The sequence below is a fragment of the Symphalangus syndactylus genome, chromosome 16, assembly GCF_028878055.3.
Source record: "Symphalangus syndactylus isolate Jambi chromosome 16, NHGRI_mSymSyn1-v2.1_pri, whole genome shotgun sequence".
Lineage (NCBI taxonomy): Eukaryota > Metazoa > Chordata > Mammalia > Primates > Hylobatidae > Symphalangus > Symphalangus syndactylus.
In genome coordinates this window covers 28,837,770-28,854,504 of record NC_072438.2, presented here as the reverse complement: position 1 = coordinate 28,854,504, position 16,735 = coordinate 28,837,770, and the positions used below count along the sequence as shown (strand labels likewise).

The 16,735-nt window shown below is 37.8% G+C and overlaps 1 protein-coding gene and 1 long non-coding RNA gene across 7 annotated transcripts in view; one reads left to right on the top strand and one right to left on the bottom strand.

Annotated features, from left to right (window-relative positions):
- The window catches only part of LOC134732726 (uncharacterized), an 800,561-nt gene extending 787,740 nt beyond the window's left edge, over positions 1–12,821 (bottom strand). The window contains exon 1 of the long non-coding RNA XR_010116206.1: positions 7,980–12,821. This is a non-coding gene — a long non-coding RNA (uncharacterized lncRNA). The remainder of the gene's footprint in view (positions 1–7,979) is intronic.
- The window catches only part of KCNIP4 (potassium voltage-gated channel interacting protein 4), a 1,214,216-nt gene that overhangs the window by 865,937 nt on the left and 331,544 nt on the right, over positions 1–16,735 (top strand). The gene's annotated exons all lie outside the window — the stretch shown is intronic.

The following is a 16,735-nucleotide window of genomic DNA, read 5'->3' as shown; positions in this document are numbered from 1 at the left end:
GAGGGAAAGAAGACAAGAATGGCACAAACGCATCTTGGAGTCATGTTATATGTAAAGTGTGCTTCCCAGGAAATGCTTCATTAGCCTTCATGTGTCAAATTATGCTTCATGAGAAAAGGTACAGTAAGCAGCCCAGTGAATGATGATTATGTATCATATATTCATAATTGCATGTATTACAGCTTTACTGTTGGAGCAATTACATTTTAAATTTTATTTAAAAATTCTTGTAAATCCAATACCTACCAGGCACTCAGGGTTCAGAAATGGCACTGTGGCTGTTATCAAGAACTTTCAATGCAATGATGGAGATGGGCATTTAAATAGATAATTGCAATAGAGTCTGACAGGAAGTGAAACTAGAGTGCAGTGAAAGTAAACAGCATGGGACAGATGCATGAGAGAATAATATTAATTAAGATTTGGGTTTAGCCACCAGAATGAGACTGAAATAACTTTCACTTGATAGTACAGAATTGTTAGGCACTCCAGGGGTGGTTGGATGAAAAAATACAACTACTCTGTTCCATGAGGTCATGCAGCAATCCAGATTTTTAGAGCTTTTTTGCTCCACTATATCTACATGATGAAACCTGGCTCCCCACCACCATATCCACGTTCCAGTCCACAGTGAGGGGGCAGAGGAAATGAAGGATTACTTATCTTTCTGATTCAGTCTTCTGGCCTGGAGTGATGTGGTTGGAATTCCCTCATCTTGTTCATCAGTATAACCTGGAAATGCAGTGGAGTTAACAAACTTAACCAATGATGGAAGGATAGATGCCTTATCTTTCTGGACGATTATAAGGTCATTTCATAGGCGGGCTTCTCACATGTCCTAGCATATGTGTGAACTTCTGATTTCTCACAGTAACTTTGTCAAAATACATTTATATTGGCTTTCCTCCATCCTTGTATCAGTCTCTATGCTTTTCTCACTCCTCCTTCATGAGATTATGTCTTTAGTAAACTATTTATATCCAATTCCTTGTCTCAGGATCTGCCTTTGGGGGAAACCAAACCAACTAATCAGATAGGGCAGCGGCCTTGACCAACCAGAATTGATATCTGTTGGCTTGGTGTCACCAGGGTGTTCCCATTTGACATCAGCTCTAAAACCATGGAGGCAGGAAATTGCCTGGTGATTTCAAAAAGCTGTGAGAAATACGTATGAAATAATGAAATAGACTTCATTATAGAGAGAGGAACAGAAGGCCGCAGAGTTAGATGGGTGTCTTAGTCATCTCAGGCTATAATAACAGAATACTATATAGACTGAATGGCTTCAACAACAAACATTTATTTCGCACAGGTTTGGAGCCTGGAAATGTGAGATCAGGGTGCCAATATGATTGGGTTTTCAATGAGGGCCTTTCTGGTTTGCAGATAGCTGCCTTCTTGCTACATGTGTCCTCATATGGCCAATTGGCAGAGAGAGAGAGAATCTCTCTTGTGTCTCTTTTTATAAGAGCTTTAATCCTATTCACGAAACCTTCTCCTTCGTGACCTAATTACCTCCCAAAGATCCCACCTCCACATACTATGATATTCAGCATATTAATTTGGGGATGGGGAACAAACATTGAGTCCATACAGTGTGGTTCAAATTGTGAAGGTCTTTTAATATATAGAACATATGTGTATTTAATATAGATACATAATAATACAGATATTATATAAGTGTAATATGTGTGTGTATAATATGGGATCTATATTTAATCCTGTGGAATGACATGAAGTCAGTAGCAGTAAGTTATTCTGTGTTTGTTTTCTTTATGTACTTATGCATTTAGTAGAGGAGTCATATATTTGGATAAGGCTTCAAGAAAACGTGTTGAGAATGAATTACAGGAGACGATTATGTAGAAAGAGGGGTGTCTGAAGTGGCTATTTTAGGCATCCAAGTGAGAGATGAGGATCTAAATAGGGACTGGAGGGGAGCCACAATACTGGGGGTGGAAAAAGTTCGTATATATTCTAGAAAAAAATGCATGAATAAGGTGCTGTTAAAAATATTTGACAACTGGTCCTGCAAGGTACCAGCTAGTAAGAATGGACTTTGACTGTATATCCCCAGTATGGCAGAACCGGTGCGTCCTAGATGATTGGCACTCTGGGTGTAAAGGACCCACACTGAGAAGCACCTAGTCTATTCTCAGGCCTAATATGATTTCTTCTAACTTTCCAAATGGCATGGAGAAACGAATCATAGCCCACATAATGTCATTTAGATTTATCCACTGCCCCATCATTGCCATTTATCTTGCATTTTAAGGATTCCTGGAACAATCTACTTTAAGATATGTTCAAGGTTTGTATCAATTCACCTTTGATGACTAAGTCATAATTGTCACTGCACCCTGAGAACAGTCCATGTCCACCATTGCATGGCTCACCTACATTTTCTGCTAGTCACAAGGCCTTCTAGTTAGGATATGCTGATGGACCTAAAATACATGTCAGAGCAGGTGTTAGCATGCCATTGACAATCAAGGCAAGAATTAACACTTAACTCAGGAGAAATGACCTTTTATTCTTTCCTGAAATGTTCCAGTCCTGCTGGAGCCACAGCAGAAGCAGGTTGATTTGCTCAACAAATATCTATTCAATGTAGGCTATATCTCAGCAATCAGAAGACTATCTTGGGAGACATCAGGGCAGAAAAAGACTACATGACCCTCAGGAGCTTTATAGGTTTGTGCAGAGGTAAAAATGCCCCTGTGTTTCCTAGAATTTAACTGTACTTCCTATGATTTCACAGAGCCAGAGGTAAACATGCAGTGTTTTTACATGCAATTTCCCCTGCCGCCAATTCCAGAATTTCAAAGAAGAGAGTTGTATTAGTTTCCTGTGACTACTGTAAGAAACTACCACAAACTTGTTGGCTTAACACAATAGATATTTATTATCACTTCAGTTAGGAAGGCCAGAAGCCAGAATTCAAGGTGCCAATAGGGTCACATTCCTTCTAATGGCTTTAGGAGACAATCCATTCCTTGCCTTCCAGCTTCTGGTAATTCCAGGAATGTCTTGGTTTATGGATGCCTAACTCCAACCTCTGACTCAGTGATCTCATTACCTCTTCTCTAGTGTGTATCTGCCTCCCTCTAGACTGGGAAGCCCAGAGGGAAACAGAGATCTCCCTCCCTTTTAAAGGGATACATGTGACCTCACCTAGGGTCCACTTGGATAATCCAATGTAAGAACCTCTTTTGAAGATCCTTAATTTCATCAGCTATGCAATTCCTTTTTTTTATGGATAAGCTCCCAGGGATTAGTACCTAGGCATATCTCTTTTAGGGGCTATGATTTAGTCTATTACAAAGGTAAAGTCTAGTCATTTTTTGAGGAAGGGGAAGGAAAGAGGGAGAGAAAAAAAAAAGAGAGAGGAAGAGAGAGAGGGAGAAGAGAGACCAGAAACAAGAATAGGAATCTTCCTTAGGGATAAAATAAACTGATTAGCCAAAGAAGAGTCTTCACCTACAGTCAATTCCCACCTTTGTCTGAATAAGAAACAGAGACAAAAGAAGTGAAGAAGGAAACAAAAGCAAGGCAATATGATGAGGGGTAAAGACTGCAGCCTTTGTAACCAAAGAGACCTGCATCCGAACCCCACTTAAACAACTTACTGACTGTATTACTCTGGCAATATCTTTAACATGGCAATGATAAGACCTAAAATACAGAGTCACTTTACTACTTATGTAAAATGTTATATTTCTGTGTCTACATAAATTTTAGGTACATAGATAGATAGAATAACCTGGCACAGAATGTGGCACATAGTTTGGAGCACCACATAGTCATTTTCCTCAAAAGCATTAAGTACACATTAGTTATTGTTATCCTGAGCACATTTTTCTTTTGGAGGAGAGCAAATCAGATTCAGAGCCACCTTCTTCAGTTCTAGTTGAGTTAGTCCTACCGGCTTATCTCATTTCTCATCATTTCTATATTGCCCTTAGGTAACAAGTTTTTTTTCTTTTCCCTGTAAGACTTTATTACTTCTTCCTCCTGCCCCAGACGCTGTAAATTTCAGTGGCATCCAATAGAATAGAAAGTAAGACTTCTCTTCAAGGCAGATGTCTGTTATATTGCTGTAATAAAGCAAATTGTTGGGAAGAAGATACTACAGAGGCTTGAGTTCATCATAACTCATGATAATCAAAATGATCTGTTAATGAGGTTGCTGTTTGAGTGATACAACATTTTAAACTATGGGACAATGGGTGCATCAAAGTCTTTACAGAAATTCTCTGGGGCATTTTTGCTCCTAGTAGCTTTCTTTGCTTAAGTACTTCTAATGACACCTTCTAGTGGAAATGGAAGTGTTTGGCTTATGCAGTCTCAAAATGGGAGTTGTAGACACTTAGTGGTGTGTCATGAGCCTTAATGAGCTATCAGCTGTTGTTTTCCTTTAAACGCTTAAAAATCAGCATGAGAAAAAATCATTATATTTATTTCTAACACAACAAAAGAGAAATTTTAAAAATTCACTCATACTAAAGGCTAAAAGAATCTGAAAAAGTCAGGTTCTGCATTAACAGGATCAATTCATATCCACTGAAAAGAACAGACCTCTTTTCTGTGAAATTATCAGCAATTGGCCTTTTCAAAGGAGAATTAATTTTTCAGTGTAGGATTAGTGCCATCAGAAATGACGATTTATCTCATTATTAGACATAGAGCTTTGAAGTTTGCAAGCTGAAAACATATTTCCTCCATTTGATAGATGGTATCTTCAAAGATTGTCTTCTACATCTTAATGTGTGAGCCATGTGTGTTTCTGTGTGTATATAAAAATTCCTTAATTACTCTCTCAGAATTCAGTGAGCTATTCAACAGAATTCATTGCTTTTATGAGCAATTGGCCTTTTCAAAGGAGAATTAATTTGGCATGTAATGCATATGATGTAAGTAAAGACTTGTTTTGTAATCATGTAATTAAATAAAAATATTATACTAGAACTTCAAATTAGTGACCAAAAACACAACCATTTGAAATGTTATTCTTATCAGAGCCAGTAAATAAGTGATTGCCTAGTTTAGAAGATTTACTTTGGCCGGGCGTGGTGGCTCACACTTGTAATCCCAGCACTTTGGGAGGCCGAGGTGGGCGAATCACGAGGTCAGGAGATCGAGACCACAGTGAAACCCCGTCTCTACTAAAAATATAAAAAATTAGCCGTGCGTGGTGGTGGGCGCCTGTAGTCCCAGCTACTCGGAGAGGCTGAGGCATGAGAATGGCGTGAACCCGGGAGGCGGAGCTTGCAGTGAGCCGAGATTGCGCCACTGAACTCCAGCCTGGGCGACAGAGCGAGACTCTGTCTCAAAAAAAAAAAAAAAAAAAAAAAGAAGATTTACTTTTCTTACCTTCTCAATAAATAATTTCTTCTTCTATAGTTTTAACAAAAATTGGGGCCGTTTTGAGGTTAATTTTAAAAAATACTACCAAAGTTGATGACATTTGATCGTAATTAAGTTTCACATCTTGGGTCATGCCAGGAAGTATAACCCCATACCCATGATGAAAGTTTTGAGATTAACTGTAGATGTATCAAAAAAAATGAGCATAATCACTAATAAGAATGTTAATTTTAGAACTTAATACATTTATTTCTATGGTAACTATGCTTTTTTTTCACTTCATCTCTGAAACAATAATCAGCTAGGCATTGTCATCAGAAGCTTCTTTTAAAGTCAATTTCACAGCAACAACTGCAGTCTTACTGGTGAGGCTCTAGAAGTTCAGAAATGCTAATTCCAATCAGGCCTTTGCACAGTACTAAAATTCAGTCCCCACAGTATATCACGCCTCTTAAAGTGATAAACTTCAGAGCAGACTATATGAGACAGAATTTATGGGCTAATAACTAATTTATAAAAGCACACTTGATCTAACATGTTATTTAAATTAAAGCTGAACATCTAGAGTGAAAGTGAAAAAAAGAATCTGAATCCCACTAAATACTTGTGGAGGATATTTTCTATAGACTTCATGCTACTCTTCGGGTTTTTATTAATTCTTCTGTTGTATTAATTCTTTCTGTAGAGGTGTTGCCCATTGAATAGTGAGTGATTTTGTTTGTTTCTTGAAATTAGCACAAGTGGAAAACACCATTGGTAGTTCAAATATGTTTATTGAACACCTATGATATGCAAAACACTGGCCTAGACAGTATAGAAATAACAAAATTAGAATAAATAAAATAAAGTAAATAAATAAAATGCATATCAATAATTTTTACAAGATCTTATATCTTAGGAGAGAGGATTCAATATGTATGAAAGTGATTAAATAAGAATTAAAATATCACATGCCATAAAACATTTTTAAGGTAAATTACTCTGTAAATTTAAGGAAGAAAGATCTTATTGTTCAAAAAGGAAATAGAAGAATTGGCATTTGAACTGATTTATAAAATAATTGGTAGAGGTAAACATAATAATGAAAATATTAGTGTACACTTCTATAGTGTTTGTTATGTGCTCACTTTTCTAAAAGTTTTGCATCTATTAACTCATCCCTATAAGGATGGTGTCATGATAATCCCCATATTATAGGTGAGGAAAGAGTCATGTAAAAATTAAATAACTTGCCTGGGGTCACAGAGCTAGCAAGTGGAGAGGTGGAGGAGCCTGATTTATCTCTGGCCGGGCTGGGTCAGAGTCTATGTATTTATAAATGGCCACTCAGGGAAAACGCAGGGGATGAGTTGCAGAATGTATTTGTTTCCTATTACTGCTGCAACAAATTGCCACAAACCCGGTGGCTTAAAACAGCACAAATTTACTATCTTTCAGTTTTGCAGTTCAGAAATATGAAATATATTTCACTAAGCTAAAATCAGATGTCATCAATGTGCATTCTTTTCTAGAAGGAGAGTCTGTTTCCTTGCCTTTCACAGCTTCTAGAGGCCATCCCCATCACTTGGCTTGTGGGTCCTTCGGTGTTCAAATCTAGCAGTTGCATCATTTTGACCTCTGCTTCCTGGTATCACATCTCCTTCTTGGACTCTGACTCTCCTGCCTCCCTTTTTCACTTGTAAGAACCATTATGGTTACATTGAACTGATTTGGATAATCCAGAATAATCTCTTTATATTCCAGTCAACTGATTAGCAACCTTAATTCCATTTACAGCCTTAATTCCCCCTTGATATGTAACATAACATATTCACAGGGTCTGGGAATTAAGAACATCTTTGTGGGTCTGTTAGTTATTTTGCCTACTGCTCAGAACATGAGTTTAGGTTCAGTGACAAGAAAGAAGGAGCTATTAAGAGCAAGGCAGTCTGGTTTGGCAAAATGAGAAAGGAGACAGTTTGTAGAAAGTGTAGGATGGCAGGTCACACTGAGCAAATTACCAGCCAAATAGGAGTTCAATAAATGAATATTTCTAAATCTCTCTAAAAAATGTTTAACAGTAGGATAGTTATGTTTCCCACCGAATTTTAAATATATAATCTCCACAGATACTTACTGAGCATTTATTACATTTTGGGAATATATGAAACATATATCACATTTATATTTTAATTGGTTCAACATTTAAAAACTTAAATGAGCCAATTGTGTGAGATGCCAAAAAATGGGTCATAGATGTGTTGTCAAAAGTGGCCTTGTTGGAATCTCTAAAGAGTCCTTTCTATAAAGGATACCTTTCATTCCTGCCTCAACACTGAGAAAGCTGAAAAATAAGCAGGAAGGATAGAGACCAAGCCATAACCAAGTTGGGGCACATGACTTTCAAATAAGGGTAAGTGCGGTTGCTAATATGAACCACAATCTGACCTGGATTGTGGGGCAATTTAGCTTCCAAGAGGGAGGCTCCTATAGAATTTACAGATGTAAAGCATGGAGTGAAAGAGGACAGCCCTGGCTCTCCACAAGAAGGCTGTTAATGGGTGCAGCACACCAACATGGCACATGTATACATATGTAACAAACCTGCACATTGTGCACACGTACCCTAGAACTTAAAATATAATAAAAAAAAATCAAAAGATAAAAAAATAAATAAAATCCCAACAGATATCTATACACATAGACAAAATTATTCTAAAAATTGTATAGACAGCCAAAGAAACTACAATAGCTAAAACTGCTTTGCAAAATAATAAAGTAGGTAGAGTTACTCTACATGACTTCAAAACTTAGTATATAGCAATAGTCCTGTGTGGTATGGCAGAAAGACAGATCAAAGAAACAGAACAAAGAACCCAGAAAGACGCTCAAATTTGCCCAACCACCTTTGGTCAAAGGTTCAGAAACAGTAACAACTTAATGGAGGAAGTATAGTCTTTTCAAAACATGCTTGAGAAATCGGACAATAAGTAAACAAACAAACAGAATGAACCTCAATCTTCACCCTTTATATAAAAATTAACTTAAAATGAACAATTGATTTAAATGTAAAACATAATGCTATGAAACTTGTAGCAGGTCACATGGAAGAAAATCTTCAGGACTTAGGACTTGTGAGTTCTTAGATATGATCCGTACACGAACAAATAAGCAAATGGGATTTCATCAAAATTAAACCACCTTTGCTCTTTGAAATCCCTGTTGAGAAGATGAAAAGACAAGCAACAGACTGGGAGAAGATATTGATAAACTACATATCTAACAAAGAACTCATATCTAGAATGTATTTAAAAACTCAAAACTCAGGCCAGGCATGGTGGCTCACGCCTGTAATTCCAGCACTTTGGGAGGCCGAGGTGGGCAGATCACGATGTCAGGAGATCAAGACCATCCTGGCTAACACGGTGAAATCCCATCTCTACTAAAAATACAAAAAATTAGCCGGGCGTGGTAGTGGGCGCCTGTAGTCCCCGCTACTTGGGAGGCTGAGGCAGGAGAATTGCTTGAACCCGAGAGGCGGAGCTTGCAGTGAGCCAAGATTTCACCACTGCACTCCAGCCTCGGAGACAGAGCAAGAGTCTGTCTCAAAAAAAAAAAAAAAAAAAAATCTCAAAACTCAACAGTAAAAACAGACAATTCAAATAGAAAATTAGAAAAATATATGAACACATACTTCATCATAAAGAAAATATGAGTGTCCAATGAGCCCATGAAAAGCTAATTAACATTGCCAGACGTTAGGGAAATACAAATTAAGATGACAATGAGATATCACTACATACCTATTAGAACAGCTAAAGTAAAAACTGTGACAATGGAAAAATAAGCCAGTATACCACTCAAAAAACTAGATAAACTAGTTGGACACTTTAAAAAAAAAAATCTAAACATACAGTTACCATTCAACCCAGCAACTGTATGTGCATTTATCCCAGAGAAATGAAAACCTGCACACACAACAATCTGCACATGATTGTTCATAGCAGTTTATTTTTAATCACCAAAAACAAGACCAAAATGTGCCTCAATGGGTGAGTAGTTAAACAAACGCTGGTACATCCACAGCATGGAATTCTATTCAACAATAAAAATGAGCTAACTATTGATACACACAACAGCTAGGATAGATCACAAGGGCATTATATTGAGTGAAAACTCCAGTCTTGAAAGGTCGCATCTGGTATGATTCCATTTATATAGTAGTCTCTCAGTGATAAAATTATTGAGTTGCATCCGAGGTTAGTGATTGCCCAGAGTCAGGAGTAATGAGGGTTTGGGTACGTAATTGTAAAAGGAAAGTGTGGGAGAGATCTTTGTGGTGATAGAATATTTTCGTATCTTAATTATAGTGGTGATTACACAAATCTACACGTTTGCTAATATGACACATAACTACATACCCACATTATACCAATGTCAAAGTCGTGTTTTGGTGTTAAGTACTATGTAAGACGGAAATGGGTGAAGGGTACTTAGAACCTCTTTGTACTAACTATGCAATTTCCTATGAATCTATCATTATTTCAGAATTTAAAGTGAAAAAATAAGATTTAGTCTACCTCCAAGTTTCTATTTTTCTATATCTTCTCATAAGCTTGGTCATTGTCAGCTGAGGTATCCTTATGGCTTCTTTGGTCCTCCTCTGTCAATCTGCTTTTAACCTGTGTCCTTTCCCACTTCTGGTATATGTTTTACAGACCCAGGGACAGCCTTCACAGGCCCCTGCTCCGGGCAAGTGAAAGGAAACTGCCAGAAGACAACACACTGGCCCCATGAATCCTTAGAGTCCTGTAGACTGAGGTCACTTGAGTTAAGTAGCTTAGATTTTTAGATTGAAGTCCTAGTTTCAAATATCCAAGGTGGCATTTAATCAATAACTCAAAACCTTCAGCATTGTCAACAGAGTAGAATGATGTGCTGAATGAAACCAAATAAATCTGACCAATATAAAATCCTGTAGTTGGCTTCTAAAAGGCAGCTGTGTAAGCACAAAAAAATAGAGGTGAGACTTCAAAGCAGCACATGTTAAAAAAAAAAAAAAACTTAGAGAATTTACATTGTACTTTAGGTGTAATATGAGTCAACAGTGTGGCTGCCAAAATTCTAAAAATTGGGCTGTATTACTAAATTGCAACATTTATACAGTAGTTATCTATGCATTTTACAAAGGGCAATTTATTTATTTAATCCTTACAATAACCTTGAGAAGAAAGTAACATTTTTATCTGCCCCTTTTTTAGATGTATAATCTCAGACACAGACAGGTTAAGTAACTTGTTTAGACTCACCATAGTAAATGTAGATCAGCAATTCAACCCAGGCTCAAACTCTTTGATCTTAATAGCTTCATATAAAATAATACATCTATACTGTGATCATGCATGCATGCATTCATTCACTCCACAATATTTATATTCCAAACATTATTCTAAATAAAATTATTAAGATTACTGCTGTTGTGGGTCTTACTTCATTAGACAGCTAGACAATAAACAAATAAGAATATTTTACGGTGGCAAGTACTATTACGACATTTAGGGTGACATGATAAAAATTGATGAAAGAAGCTACTTACTATTTGGAGGCCATGAAAGGCCTCATTGAAGGGAGGGATATCAACTAAAATCTGAATGACAAAAAGAGGACAGCCATGTAAATATGCAGCGAGAGAGAAGGAATTCCACACAAAGACAGTCAGTGCACACACCCTACTGTGTGGAGCCTGCTTGGCCTAATCATTGAGACATAAGAAGAAGACAATTTTGTCTGGAGATTCATGAGTGAAGAGAGAATGGAATAAGGGGAGACTGAGGAAAGTGAGATTATATAGACCACATAGGGTATGGAGTTGGATTTCATGCTCATTATTATGGGAAATGTATACAACGTTTTGAGGAGGTGATGACTTGATAAACTTTATGAGTTCAAAAGAGCCCTTTAGCTACTAAGTGGAAGGTAAACACTCAGGATTCATGCGGGAAGCAGGATGACCACTTCAGAGCCTGTTGAAGTTGTTCAGGCAAAAGATGACTATGATGTGGACATGAGTGGTACCAGAAAAATGGAAAGAAACTGGGTACAGAAAACAGGAAGCCATGTTCAATTCTGCTCAGTTCCCTGCTGGTCAGACCACCCTTGGAGCATTGTGATCAATTCTTGGCATGAGTCACTGGAAGAATAATAATAGGACAGAGGAAAGATGAGAACATACTGAGATATCCAAAGACGTTTCTGTATGTAGAATAACCAATCATACTTTAAATATTTTAACAAATAACTTATATTTTAATACAAAATTTTACATTTCAATAATTTGCAACAGAATATTTTCATTTGGGCAGCATAATGAAAATTATAGGAAATGAAGCTTGATAATAATATTTATGCTGATAGGACATATTATGAAAAAGACTGAGAAACTTCAAAGTAGACCATGTTCAGACAATATTCCCATAAATAATGACTCAGAACCACATTCCCTCCAAACAAACAGGGTCTCTCTCTGTGCTGAGCTTCCTGGAGCTGGTAGAGGGGTCATGCAAGCACCCCTGTGGCCACCACCACTGGGACTGCACAGCACTGGGCTTCACCTAAGGCCTGCAGTGACCACTGCCTGGCTACTGCCTATTTTCACTCATGGACCAAGGGCTCTACACTCAGCAGGTGGCAAAGTTATCCAGGCTTATGTCCCTTTTAGTGTGATGAGTTCCTTCTAAGAGGATGAGTTCCTCCTAAGTATGATGAGTTCCTCCTAATGCCAGGCAGGCCCAGAGATGCCATCTGGGAGCCAAGGCCTGGAATCAGGAACCCTAGGGCCTGCGTGGTGCTCTATCTCACTGTAACTGAGCTGGTATCTAAGCTGCAAGACAAAATCCCCTTTACTCTTAGGCAGAGGGAGACTCTCCCCATAGCCACTACAGCCAGGAATGTGCTGGGTCTCACCTGAAGTCAGCACACCTCTGAGTCTCACCCAAGATCAGAGGCAAGTATTGCCTAGCTACCACTGCTGATTATTCAGGGCCCAAGGGTTCTTTAGTGAGAAGATAATGAATCCTACCAGGACTGGGTTTTTCCCTTCAAGGCAGCAGGTTATCTTCTGGCCCAATGCATGTCTAGAAATGTCATCTGAGTGCTAAGCCTGGGAATGGGGGCCTCAGGACTCTGCCCGGTGCCCTATCCTACTGTGGCTGAGCTGGTATCCAAGTTGCCAGACATGGTTCTTTTTGTTCTCCCTTCTCTCCTCAAACAGAAGGAACGAGTCTCTTTTGGAGCTGTGAACTATACTGCCTAGGGTTGAGGAGGGTTGGTGCAAGCATCCCTCATCCATCCCAGCTGGTATCTCACCAGGTCACATGCACTCCAAGTCCCCTGGCCCCTTTGAGCCCAGCACAGCACAGGACCAGTACTTGCCCAGGGGTCGCAGTCCTCATGGCCTGGACTGTCTTTCAAGTTGATGTAGGACCCCAGAGCCCTTTTGCCCATGGTGGCAGGGCTTGCTGAAACTCATGTTCTGACAACTGGGATGGGCAATTTGCCTCTGGCGAGGGTTGGTCTAAATGTTCCCTCTGTGGATGAAGGCTGACTTCCACCCCATGTTACATTTTACTGTGACAGGACAGCACTGAGTTCCAATCCTTAGTCTCACAATCACTGCATTCTCCCTTCCCCAAGCACAGACATTCTGTCAGTGCCACATGGCAATACTTGCCAGGGGATGGGGGGGATAGGGGAGGGGTGATATAGGTGATTAAAGACTGTCTTTTCTACCCTCTTCAGTGCCTCTTTCCTCAATATGATGGGAAAACCAGCTACTGTGATCACTTACCTGATTTTTGATTCTTAAGAAGGTGCTTTTGTGTGTGTGTATAGTTGGTCAATGTGGTGTTCCTGCAGAAGAGAGATAATTGCTGGGTGCTTCTATTTGACCATGTTGCTTGGCCTTCTTCTGAGAATTATTTTCCTTAGCACTAAAAGGAATACTGAAACTGAATGGAAGCCACAAGTAAATAGGTTCCTGCTCAGCACAAGAAAGAACCTTGGAGCCATCAGAGCTGCCCACAATGAGAGGAATACTGTAAAATTTCCCCCCGGTGTTGTCCATCCTATAAACAAACCACATGAATAAGAACTGAGGCGGCCGGGCGCGGTGGCTCAAGCCTGTAATCCCAGCACTTTGGGAGGCCGAGGTGGGCGGATCACGAGGTCAGGAGTTCGAGACCATCCTGGCCAACATAGTGAAACCCTGTCTCTACTAAAAATACAAAAAAATTAGCAGGGCGTGGTGGCGGGCGCCTGTAGTCCCAGCTACTCGGGAGGCTGAGGCAGGAGAATGGCGTGAACCCGGGAGGTGGAGCTTGCAGTGAGCCGAGATGGTGCCACTGCACTCCAGCCTGGGGGACAGAGCCAGACTCTGACTCAAAAAAAAAAAAAAAAAAAAAAAAGAACTGAGGCAAGGGATGGAGGTTTTTTTGTTTGTTTGTTTGTTTGTTTTTACCCTAGGGTCTATAAAAACTCGAAGGGGCTATTAATATGAACTTTCAATGTGTTTTCTATGCTACACTATTTTGCCTCTATATTCTTCTAGAATATTCTACATTCTTAAAAGATATTTTACAAGTGAGTATCTTGGTAAGTAGGTAGTATCTAAATCCTAAAATCACAAATATTAAAATAAATCATTATTCTTCTGGGGTCATGATGGGAAGATCTGATTTACACTCACATTTTGAAAATAAATCTTAAAGTATAAAATACATTCTTAATTCATGTGATGTTTGCTTTTACGATTTTTTAAAATAAAATTGAGTTATATATATATTATGACAAATGATACCAATCTATGATATAATGACCTCATAAATATTTTTTTCACAGTAGTAACAGGTACTAAACCACTGGATTATATTGTAGTTTATATTCTCACAATATTGTACAGTCAGCAAGTTGGAAAGATAATATGGTCATGTTATTTATGCTTGTAGAACATGGAAAGAATTGTCCTTTAGCAGTACATTATAACAATCGATTAATAGTGAATTAAAGCAATTAAATATGATTTTTTTTAGTATTTGAGATACTAGAAGCACCATTATCTTGGGCTGTAAATCAAACAAATTGTAGGAGTAGATGGGCTTTGTCATGCATATGAAATCTTTAAATGCAGTTCCAGTAGATCTTAATACGGTCGTCTGCCAACATCTAGGTTCTCAAATTTTTGCTTTCCCAAGCCCAGCCAAGGCTGTGCCAGACACTCATTTTCATGGTGGCCTCTTCAATTAGATTTAACGCTTTGGTAGTGTAGGGACACTCGATTATTTTAAGGCATTTGTAAGTTCACCACAAGCTGCTCAGAGTGTGTCATAGAACACCCCTAGAAAGTCAACCTAGAAGAAGAAATAATCTGACATTAAAGGAGAAGAAAGATGTGACTACGTGCTTGAGAAACAAAACGTAGGGCTGCCAGAATGGCTGGGGAGTTCCCATGACAGAGTGGACACTTGTACATGTTTGGAGAATGCATAAGTGATAGTATAACTGAGTTCATCAATTAATGAACAGGTGGTCAATGTATTTAAGATTAAATATTGGCAATAATTTAAATTAAAACTAGAACATTCCAAAGTAAGAAGCTGACTTACGTTTTGGAATTAAATTGTGCATTGGCTACTATCTGTCTTGAGAGATTTTTCTTGTATTTATGTAGAGTTTTTTTCTTTTTCAAAGTGATTTCACATATATCCCCATTTTTTAATTTCACAATACATCTAGTGAGGTCCCAGAGACGTGTGAATTCCTCATTTTTATGTCTTTACTCCATAGCCCAATACTTGGCTCTTGAATAGCACTCAGTAAGTAATGATTATAACAGCCTCAACTAACAATTATTGAGCACTTATTTAATTTTCCTTCTATCTAAGTTCTTTCCATGAATTTTCCAATTCAATCTTTCCAAACACCTTCAGAGGTGTATACTCCAATGATCCTATTTTATAGCTAAGATAACTATAGCATAAATGGTAAACTACTTACCTAAACCACAGAATTAGTAAAATAAAATCCAGGACTTATAGTTTGGTCTACCAATTTCCAATGTACCTACTATTAATTGCTATAACATACTATTGCAACATTTTCTTTTTTTTTATTTTTCCTGTGAGGTAACGGGAGTAAAAATGCCAACACACTATTTTTATTGAGCAATAATCATAAAGCATTCCCTTTGAACACTTCAACAAAATGTTTGGAAGCCACTTGTCTGTATAATATATGTAAGAAACATTTCTTTTTCCAAAGCAGAAACATAAATCATTAACTAAAGATCATATTTCTTGCCAAAGTATCTAATTTCATCTTGAAAATATTTGTATTTAAAGTGTAAAGCAGTAATATGACAGTAAATTTCCCAGTGAAGGGCTGCCAGTATGAAATTGTTGGATTAGCAAGAGAAGAAAAAATAATTACTATTTTAGTGACAAACCGTGAAATGAAAAGTGAAAAATTAAGCAGCCTAAGAATTAATTATTTTTAAGCTTCCTTTCAATGACAGTTTTCTAACATTGAGATGTTAGTATGAATCTTTGGATCTGCAGAGGTTTAAACACAAAATTGTTTCCTTGACATGGACACTCAGATGCAAGTATTCAGTTTGTGAGGTAATTAAAAATATTTCATATTATTAATATAAACTTGAGTCATTTGATTAAGAATTTTTTTATTCTCTCTTCTCTTTACTTCCCCTCAAATCTCTAAAATAACCATCTTCTAAGAATCTTCTATTTTTTTCCCACTGATAGCTACATCATTTTTTGATAAAAGTTAGAGTCTATCTGGTCTCTTTGATATTCTTGTCTCTCAATGTTGATTTAAAGGTGATATTATTTTTTGGAATTTATTTTCTTTAGACTGTTGTGATATAAGCAACTTGAATTCATAAAGATAAATCAGTCTCAGTTCATTGTTTGACATATCCCCAAGAATCACACTACATTTAACTCTGTGATTAGCATCCTCTGCTCAGTGGTATGCATCATCATCTTTATAGCACAATACAAGAGATATGGATGAAGACACTTAATAAGTGTTGGTTGAAAGAATAGTGGGTGCATCAGTGAATTGCTGATAAAAAGATATCAAGAAAAGAAACTGTGAAGAACTGACATAGCTTACTCCCCTAACCCCAAATGGCAAGTAGCAGGGTTTCTTTACTGATTCCAGAATTTAAAATATTTAACTTTAGTGTAGAATAGATGATGTAACCTGTTAAAGCTAACCATAACAAAGTTACACAAACTGGGTGGCTTAAACAACAGACACTTATTGTCTTACTGTAAGACAAGAATTTTGATTCTGGGAGCTCAAAATCAAGGTG